Below are 10,029 nucleotides of genomic sequence, written 5' to 3'. Positions count from 1 at the left end.
CAAAAGTTAATTTATTTCAGTAATTCAATTCAAACAATGAAAGTCATATATTATATAGATTCATTACACAGAGAGTGATATATTTCCAGCATTTTTTTCTTCTAATGTTGATGAATATGGCTAAGGGTATGTTCACACGCACTGTTTTCAGCCGTTTTTCGGCCCGTAAACGTCCCGAAAAACGGCTGGAAAATCCAAACATCTGGCCATTGATTTCAATGGGAAAAACTGCGTTCTGTTCTGACGGGGCGTTTGTTACATGGCCGTTTTTCAAAACGGCTGCGTAAAAAAACGGCAGCGAAAAAGAAGTGAAGGTCACTTTTTCAGCTGTTTTTGGAGCCGTTTTTCATAGACGCTATAGAAAAACAGCTCCAAAAGCGGCCGTAAAAACGCAGTGAAAAACGCGAGTGGCTTAAAAAACTTCTGAAAATCAGGAGCTGTTTTCCCTTGAAGACATTTTTGAGTTTGTGTGTGCACATACCCTAACAGTTAATGAAAACCCAAAATTGAGTGTCTTAGAAAATTAGAATATTATGTAAGCCCAATTTCAAATATACTGAAAAGTATGTACAGTATATGCCCTCAATACTTAGTCGGGGCTGCTTTTGCATGAATTACTGCATCAATGCGGCGTGGCATGCAGGCGATCAGCCTGTGGCACTGCTGAGGTGTTATCAATGCGGCGTGGCATGGAGGTGATCAGCCTGTGGCACTGCTGAGGTGTTATAGAAGCCCAGGTTGCTTTGATAGTGGCCTTCAGCTTGTCTGCATTGTTGGGTCTGGGGACTCTCATCTTCCTCTTAAAAATACCCTATAGATTCTCGGTGGGTTTAGGTTAGGCGAGTTTGCTGGCCAAACAAGCACAGTGATACTGTGGTTATTAAACCAGGTATTGGTACTTTTGGCAGTGTGGGCAGGTGCCAAGTCCTGCTGGAAAATGAAATCAGCATCTCCATAAAGCTTGTCAGCAGAGGGAAGCATGAAGTGCTCGAAAATATCCAGATAGATGGCTGCGTTGACTCTGGACTTGATATTACACGGTGGACCGACACAATTTCTCAGTGGTCCAAAGTCCTGTTTTCAGATGAAAGTAAATTTTGCATTTCGTTTGGAAATCAAGGCCCCCGAGTCTGGAGGAAGAGTGGAGAGGCATCAATCCAAGTTTCCTGCGGTCCAGTGTGAAGTTTCCACAGTCCATGATGCTTTGGGGGCCATGTAATCTGCTGGTGTTGGTCCACTGTGTTATATTGCTTGCTCCAACACATGCTGTATTAGTTATTTTTCCCTACTAGAGCACCACATGGTGTTCCAGTGAAGGCCCCATGCACTATAATGGAAGCCCTCATATGGCCGTGAGGTATTAGGCTAGACTTGCATAACATTTTTGCATCCTGTTAAAATGTATTATTTTTTTTAGGGGGGTTGACAAATTCACCTTTTAAACAGTATACAAGAGAATAAAAAAAAATGAGAAAGGCTGCTCAAAATGAGAGAGGGTGGTTTTTCTGCTTTTCAAAACGCATATAAAAACACCTGCAGATTTATGTAGTTTTTCACATGTGTTTTTGTGGTTTGATTTTTTTTAAACTCCTTAAGGTCTTTGTTGCAGGAGAAGTTTTAGGTTTTTTTGCCACTATTTTGAGGTGCATATAATTTGAGTAACTTTTTTTACTCTTTTATACTAAGTTGTTTATCGTACAGTATAAATAGCATGTTACCTTGAAGAAACAATTTGCATTATGACATTACCGAGCCCCTACATTCCCACCTCACCATCACATATCTTGTCCTTGTACTTTTCCCCCTCTGTTTAATTGCTGTAAATTTTACATAACTATACTTGTAAAACTCTATTATTCAGCGAGTATGTTGTGTTTACCAATGTCACATGACTTCTCCTTTCATGTATTGTACTACATTGTACTTTATTTCTGTTACAATAAAAATGTATTGAACTATAAATAGCATGTTAACTTTAGCCTATGGGATGGTATGAATATAGAAATACTATATATTATACTATATACATTTTTTATTTTTCCGTTGATGTTGCTATATGATGGCATGCAGTTTTTAATTGGATGAGTTGTATTTTTTATTGGTACAATTTTGGGATTTATAAAATGTATTGATTCATTTTTATGAAAATATTTTTGGAGGGGAATAAGAAAAAAATAACAAAAAACCTTTTAATAATATGTCAACTTTATTTTAGGGGTCATTATGATTGCGGCTGTACCATATATGTATTTTTATATGGTTTACTATTTAAAAAAATAAAAATAAATTAGATTTTTATTGGGGGTGGGGGGCGACGACATAGATGCCATGGTCAATCACAGTGGCAGTGCTGTGCTATCATCCTGATGTAAGTGTACATCATGCTGCTTTGAGGCAAGACAACTCATGATGTTCACTTAATTTACAATGCACCAAGGGTTTAATTAAGACATTTTGAACAAGCGTTTTTCCAGATGTTTTTGGAGATGTATTGCTCTAGGTATGGCGTTTTTTCTACAGGCTTCTCAATTGAACGGCAGAAAAATGCTTGTACAAAATAACAAACCGAGCAATGCCCCAAATTGTGCCGATGGTCACAGACCCCTGACGAAGCACCAGCGAAACGCGCGTCGGGTCTGGCAGCGGTCTCCCCTCCCGGTCCTGATCTCCTGCTCATTTTCCACTACGTAGGTGTAGGTATACTGCTCATTATTTTGCCTATGACTGCACTTTGCATGTATTTTATTAGGTATCTATCTGTGCAAATGTACTATGCTTAGCACCTGCCTAAAAATATTGATTTATGCTCTTTGTGGGATCTTGTGACCTTTTTAACATCTGGGGGACCAGGCTGCTTTCATGTTCGGATTCCATCTCTTTATGAGGGTTCATTCTTTTTACTGTGTATAGTTGTAATGTGTTTTTTCTGTGTATTTTTGACTGAAATAAAGATTGTTTGTAATTTTGCAAATACTTGGTCGTGACTTTTCTTCTCTTTCTGGTTTAAAATAACACAAATGAAAAATACGTCTCAAAAAACACATTTGCGTTTAAAAACACTAGTCACATGCGGCAGAATTTGTTGCACAAATTTCTACGACTGAAAATAAGTTCCATTCGCCTGAATCTGGATGTTGCGGTTTGAAGCACATGGATTTCTGCAAGTTCCATTCACATAAATAGCACTGATTGTCAATCGCAGAAATTTTCGGAACAAAATCTGCCTAGTGTGAATCAACCCTTAGGGCATGACCAGACGTGGCGGAGTTCTGCATACACTGTCCGCATCAATGCCGCACAGAATCTGCGTTGCAGATTCTGTTGCGGCTCTGCTTAAAATGGGCATTAAATTGATGCGGATTAGCTGTTGCGTATTGAGGTGAAAGTACTTCCCTACTCTCTATCAGTGCAGGATAGAGAGAAGGGACAGCCCTTTCCCTAGTAAAAGTAAAAGAAATTCTTACTTACCCGGCCGTTGCCTTGGTGACGCGTCCCTCTCTTGACATCCAGTCCGACCTCCCTGGATGACGCGGCAGTCCATGTGACCGCTGCAGCCTGTGATTGGCTGCAGCCGTCACTTGGACTGAAACATCATCCCGGGAGGCCGGACTGGAGGAAGAAGCAGGGAGTTCTCGGTAAGTATGAACTTCTATTTTTTTACAGGTTGATGTACATTGTGATCGGAAGTCACTGTCCAGGGTGCTGAAACAGTTACTGACGATCGTTTAACTCTTTCAGCACCCTGGACAGTGACTATTTACTGACGTCGCCTAGCAACGCTCCCGTAATTACGGGTGCACACACATAGTCACCCGTAATTACGAGAGCCCCATTGACTTCCTCAGTCTGGCTGTAAACCTAGAAATACATAGGTCCAGCCAGAAGGAAGAAATGTCATGTTCGTAAAACAAATACGCTACGCATTGCAGAATTTTGACTCTCCATTGAAGTCAATTGAAGTCAATGGAGAAATTCTGCAATGAGTCCACAACAAGTCCGCTACACGTCCGCAATAGCCAGTGTATGCTGCGGACACCAAATTCCGCACCGCAGCTATGCTCCGCAGCGGAATTGTCCACAACGTGTAAACGAACCTAACTAAAAAGCTGTGGAAAGCAATGGAGAAACGTGTATGCTGCGAATTCCAGAGCAATTCCGCCACGTCTGGTCATGCCCTTAGGCTGGGTCCACACTGAGTTTTTTGCAGGCGGAAATTCTGCCTCAAAATTCTTTTTGGAAGTTTGAGGCAGATTTTCCTCTCCCTGCACGCCGATTTTCGCGGCGTTTTTCGCCCGCGGCCATTAAGCGACGTGGGTATAAAACTCAGCGAAATACGCTTTCTCTGCCTCACATTGATGTCAATGGGAGGTCAGAGGCGTAAACGCCCGAAGATAGGGCATGTCCCTTCTTTCTCCCGAGAGACGGTTTTACTGCTCGCGGGAAAAAGACGCCTCCGCCTCCCATTGAAATCAATGGGAGGCATTTTCGGCCTGTTTTTGACAAGTTTTGCAGCGCGGTTTCCGCATCAAAAAACTCGTATAAAAACTTTTGTCCGGTGCTTTAAACTGCATGAGAAAAATGTGTGTAAAATCGCCGCCATTTTTTAATTGCACCATGCAATTTTTTCTGCATTTTACATGCATTTTTGGTGCAGATTTTTATTTAGTATTATTTTGACCATGCGCTTTTTCTGGCGTTTTTCAAGTCCTATAGAGGAGCCTATGAGAGAAATGCCACAAACCAAAACACTTTGTATGTAACCTTTTCAATAATTCACCACTTTGTATTTAAAGTAACATCTGGTCGGAACTTTTTATTACCTTAAAGGGATTATCTGGGCTATTAAAATTGATGGCCTATCCTCAAGAGAGCCGCCGCTCTTCACTGTTTACATGGTTCTTCTTTGTGTTCGTACAGTTCGCAATACCTTGCACGGCTACTAGAAATGTAACAGCATGTGCAATTACGTACAGAAGGAAGAACCATGTAAGCAATAAGAAGGCTGCGGCGCTCATACGAGCAACGTGGCCCCTTCATACAGCTGATTGGCGGGGATACTGGCAGACGGAGCCCCACCGATCTAATATTGATGGCCTGTCCTACGTATATCCCATCCATTTTTAAAACCACAGCAAATTATCATAGAGGGAGCCCAAGAAAACCAAACGTCATGTCTTTTTTTAGCATGTAAAAAAAAAAAGGATGTCCAACAGGATGGTGCAACAGCATGTCTATCCGGTAGCATCCAGTTGCCAAAGACTGGCATTGTACAGAAAAACACATTCGTCAGGATTCAGTTGTTCAACAAGAGAGAAAAGAAAATAGTCCCTGTTTGTCTGTCTTGTGAAAAAAACGGATCCTGATGGAAAATGTGGAACGAGAGAAATAGACACTTTGAACTATGACGAAAGGACTATTGAAAACCTATAGATCCATTAAAGAATCTGTTTTTAAAAAGGAAAAAAAAGCCCAGAAACGAATGTTTGAACAAGATGCTATAACGTGACATCCAAGGTCCATAATACATATATAAAATTGCCTGCACCATTTTCTACACATGACCCCTAATGTTTTCTTTTCCTCCTGATTTCACATACTTACTTGTACTGTGCTGTCTTACTTTTTAAGTCAATTTGTGACAAGTTCATTTTTGTACGGTTTAGAAATCAATACGCTCCTTATTGCCATTACTGAAGAATTTGGGGCTTTGCGGCTAGCCAGCATGACAATAGATGCACAGCCTGGAACAAGTGTTAGTTAATTAGAGTCAATCAATCCAAACTTTGCTAAATTATTCATGTGAAACAATAGTATAATGAACTAAAGTCTGCGAGATGATGGGGAAATACAAATTATCGCACCCGGATAAATTAAATGTGACTCTGTGAAAGTAAACCCGTCCTTCTAAATGAGTACCTAGAGAATTAGTGGGAAAAGGTGAATGTGCATAAAATAGTAAGAATAACAAACAAACAAACTGTTGTCAAAAGACAAAGTTATGACTGGTTTTTCGCAAGAATGTGTAGCACATACCTGCTAATAGGACGTTACGGTAACTGCAGCTTTTCAACCTTTTCAAATATGCGTGTCGCACCTTCATGGTAATAATTGTGCAGTATTCACACAGGGATTTGTGTATAAAGAACACAACATTTAAAATGTTTTACAAAACAATCTGTTATTTAGTAATGTCTATGGGTGCAAAAACTCAACATTGAGAGGATGCTACAGTCATGAAAAACTTCTGTGGAAATAAATAAAAACTAAGCCAAAATGTTGCACTTTCCCAAAAAAAAGCTATAAGTAAATGCAAAATTCAGTCAAATCTGACATCTGCCACCAAAAATGTTTTCAAAAAATATGCTTAAGTTGTCAAACTTATAACAGCAATGTATACCTTCAGAAAATCAACTGCTGTCCCCAAAGTCCACGCTCAGGAAATAACTAGAGGATGTGTTACAAAAAATAAAAAATAAACTCTCTTAATGTCATGTAACATCAATAATGTGATCAGGAGGGTGGATGATTTACTGTAATTTTAGATTTGGGGAGATATTAAAAACTTTAAGTAGAGAAAACACAAAAAAATTATAATAATATAATTTAAAAAAATCTATATAATTTAAAAAAAAATCAGAACAGAAAAACTTTTCATTATCATCTAGTACTAGGTGAAATAAGTACAAGAGGAGAAAATGCCATATGTATTTTAAATAGAAACAAGAAGTTGCCCCCAGACACAGAATGAAGATGATGACAGATGGAAGAAAATGTGTCATGATCACACCTGCAGGCTTCTGTGAGTCTCGTTTCATTCCAGCTCTACCCTGTCATATGGGCGCTTGTGAAGCGATTTCAATGATTTGGTAAACAGATGTGGAGCCAAACTGCCAATGTCATATCATTCTGCATTCATAGCTAGAAATCAAGAGACCGTAATACATAGATCTTCTCAGACGCTTCTGTAAAAGACTAGTAAATGTCAGCTTTGAATAAGCACAAGCTTTAAATGTAATATGAAAAGCATTAATTCAATTGATAACACAAGATTCATTTTGTCTCATTTAACTCCACGGAGCCTGACAGTAAATGTGGGAAGAAAAATCTGCCCGTTCCTTAATCAGTCACAAGAATTTAAGGGTATCTTTAATGTAATGATCTTCAATGAATTCCATTTGTAGCTGCTGAGTCCTTTTTTAAGGTAAATAACTTTTGTCAATTTTTCAAAAAATGGTAGACGGCTCAATAGCTCCATATAATATCAAATCGAGGACCCACAGGCTCAATGAAGTAAATTACATCTGGGTACAGGGGTTGTCCAGACAGGAGGTGATTTTTCATACTGATGACCTGTCCGCAGGATAGGTCATCAGTATATGATCGTTGGGAGTCCAACACCCGGACCCCGTGCCGGTCAGAAGTCTTGGCTGCCTCCGGGCGCCAAAGTTCCTGGAAGCAGATGGCTCCGGCCACGGTATAGCTGCCGTGCTGCAGTACTGCACCTCTGCTTCTATTCAAGTGAAATGGAGCAGAGTTGCAGCAACCCAGCATGGCCGCTATACAGTGTACAGAGCCATTTGCTTCCGGCACCGACCACTGCTTAGCTTCCGGTACCCGAAGCAGCTGTTCGGTGCAGAGTCCAGTTGTCGACCCCCAGCGATCATATACCGATGACCTGCACTGTGGATAGGTCATCAGTATGAAAAACTGCCCCCTGCCTGGACAAGCCTTTAATAAAACATGACCATCTTTATGCAGGGAGCAAAGACAATAGGGTAATGGGGAGGTCCAATAGTAGGAATAAATAGTGGAGTACATAGAAGAAAGTAAAACCTATTAAAAAAAAAGATTCAAATAGGCCCCCCATTATGGTGCCTGGTTCCGCCACCCTAGACAGATGGGCCCAGTTTTTATTTCTCCCTCCATGCCCTTCACATGATCTTTGGGTCAAGTCTCACCTTCTTGTTGTTAGCAATGCAGTTCATCGAGAGAATAAAGTCCTGGACAGATTCTTGCCACCTAATCACAAAAGCTGGGCCCCTTCTCTTCCATAGCCAAAAAGTGGTTGTGTGCTATGCCTCTATTGTATGTACACCCTTGTGGGTAAACCAAGAGTAGAAAAAAAAGAAGTGGATAAAAAGAGGGGATGGGGGAATGTCTTCATTAAGTCAGGATATCCAGAAGCATCAACCAGGTAGGAGGAAATAGATGAGTTTGGAGTCATGTTTGCAAAATCCCAGAGCAGTGTCCAGTGTGGCACAAAGTTATTTTTTAATTTGCAGAGACGTGATATTAAAAAGAAAATGCTATGTAAAACAAATTTTTTAAAAAAACCACAAAGATACACAGGGAAATGCAGAAGATTTTGATATTTAGATCATGGCAACAGATCATGTCAATTCTACCCAAAAATTTGACATCTTGTTTTGTTATTGTATACAATAAGGGAAGGAACTCCAGATATTTATTTCCTAAATGTGGATGACAAGTTTTATAAATAAAGGTAAAATGTGCTACATATTTGCCAACTGCATTAGGCATGAACACATTTGTCCCAAAATCAGGTGCTCCAAAAGAAATCAGTAATTTGGGGAAAGGAATGCCATAAACCCATAACCTAACATTACAAACAATTTACATGGACAATACATTTATCAAGGTGCCTCAATGTCTCGGAACATACTAGCCTTGGACACTGTAAAGCCCTGGCCTAAATGTCATTTCTCTCATTGCCTGGAATAGATTTACTTCACAATAATTAATTAACAAAAAATGTCAACCCACAGATGCCCTTTCTGTTGTTAAAAACAGAGTTGCCATTTCTTCATATAAAATATTCTATTTCCTTACGTGTTTAAACTATTTTATAGGTAAGAATAATTTAGCTATTGTATTTTTTTAATATATAAAGAATATTCATATTACTTTTGTTTCTTTATTAAATGGCCAGTGGTTATGCTTATGGGAATGCATGGAAATGCCACACCACTACGTATTATTGCCTGTCACAGGCCACCAATAACCACTGATCAGCACAGGAAGCATGTGTCAAGGAACTTCATGAGATTTCATAAAAATTAAGTTAGCTTTGTTGTAATATGTGCAGTTGGAATACAACAACCTCAACTATTGTAATGCATTTTCATACTTTTTAACTTTTTTGATAATCAAACAGGGACACTTGTTGTTCATGAGGTGAAAATTTAATTCTTTCATTCACATCCAATTTTTTGTTTACATATCAGTGCAATAATCAGCAGAACAGTAATTTTTAAAATAAAAATGCATCAAATCATGAAATCATTAGTTAGGGCCTAATATGCTGTTATGAACCAGACTAATGCTTTCTTGATAATACATAGTCTATTTATTCACGCAAATCCATTTATTAGGTCAAAAGAGGGACATTAAGGGTCAATGCAGAATGTACACGATCCACAGCGTAATACAGAACAGATTCCAGGTAATCTCATGTCCACACTGCTGTATTTTTCGGGACGTAAATTGATATCTATTCCGCTTGCGAATTCTATCCCTATAGTACTCCATAAATACGCAGCAAAACAAGCAGCATGAAAATGCCACGATTTACGCAGCAAGACGTAAAAACCGCACCAAAAAAACGCATAAAAAAACGCACCTTCGGGTGTTTTTTTCCTGAAAATTTTGTGCGCTTTCCTGTGGTTTTGCTGCGTATTACGTGACTTGTACATGTAGTCTTAAGGCGAAAAGAGAGACAAAGGGATTTGGGTCAAAATTAAGGACTGTCCCTCCAATTGAGAGATACCTTTGAGGTATGCATTTTCCTAAAAGAATGTGTAATTTGTACTATTTTATAGGACATAAAAAAATCTCAAAAACAAAAGAATAATAAGCTAGTGAAAGAGCATGTTTAATTCATATGTGTTTAATTATTAATGCCACTAAACGGAAAAAATTAAAACATTTAGGGCTTATTTACAGGAGCATGTTATACGTCCGTGCAACGCCCGTGATTTTCACGAGCGTCGCACAAACCTATATTAGTCT

General features: G+C 39.2%; 1 protein-coding gene across 2 annotated transcripts in view; it reads right to left on the bottom strand.

Annotated features, from left to right (window-relative positions):
* Window positions 1-9,215: 9,215 nt before the first annotated feature.
* Window positions 9,216-10,029, bottom strand: part of CCDC178 (coiled-coil domain containing 178) — a 425,544-nt gene continuing 424,730 nt past the window's right edge. For both annotated transcript variants that reach the window (XM_075826302.1, XM_075826301.1), the window contains exon 20: window positions 9,216-10,029. This exon is cut by the window's right edge and continues 1,770 nt beyond it. The gene's annotated coding sequence lies outside the window, so the exon portion shown is untranslated.

The sequence above is a fragment of the Rhinoderma darwinii genome, chromosome 5 (assembly GCF_050947455.1).
Source record: "Rhinoderma darwinii isolate aRhiDar2 chromosome 5, aRhiDar2.hap1, whole genome shotgun sequence".
Taxonomy (NCBI): Eukaryota; Metazoa; Chordata; class Amphibia; order Anura; family Rhinodermatidae; genus Rhinoderma; species Rhinoderma darwinii.
The sequence above is the reverse complement of the archived record's forward strand: the minus strand, read 5'-3'. Positions and strand labels throughout refer to the sequence as shown.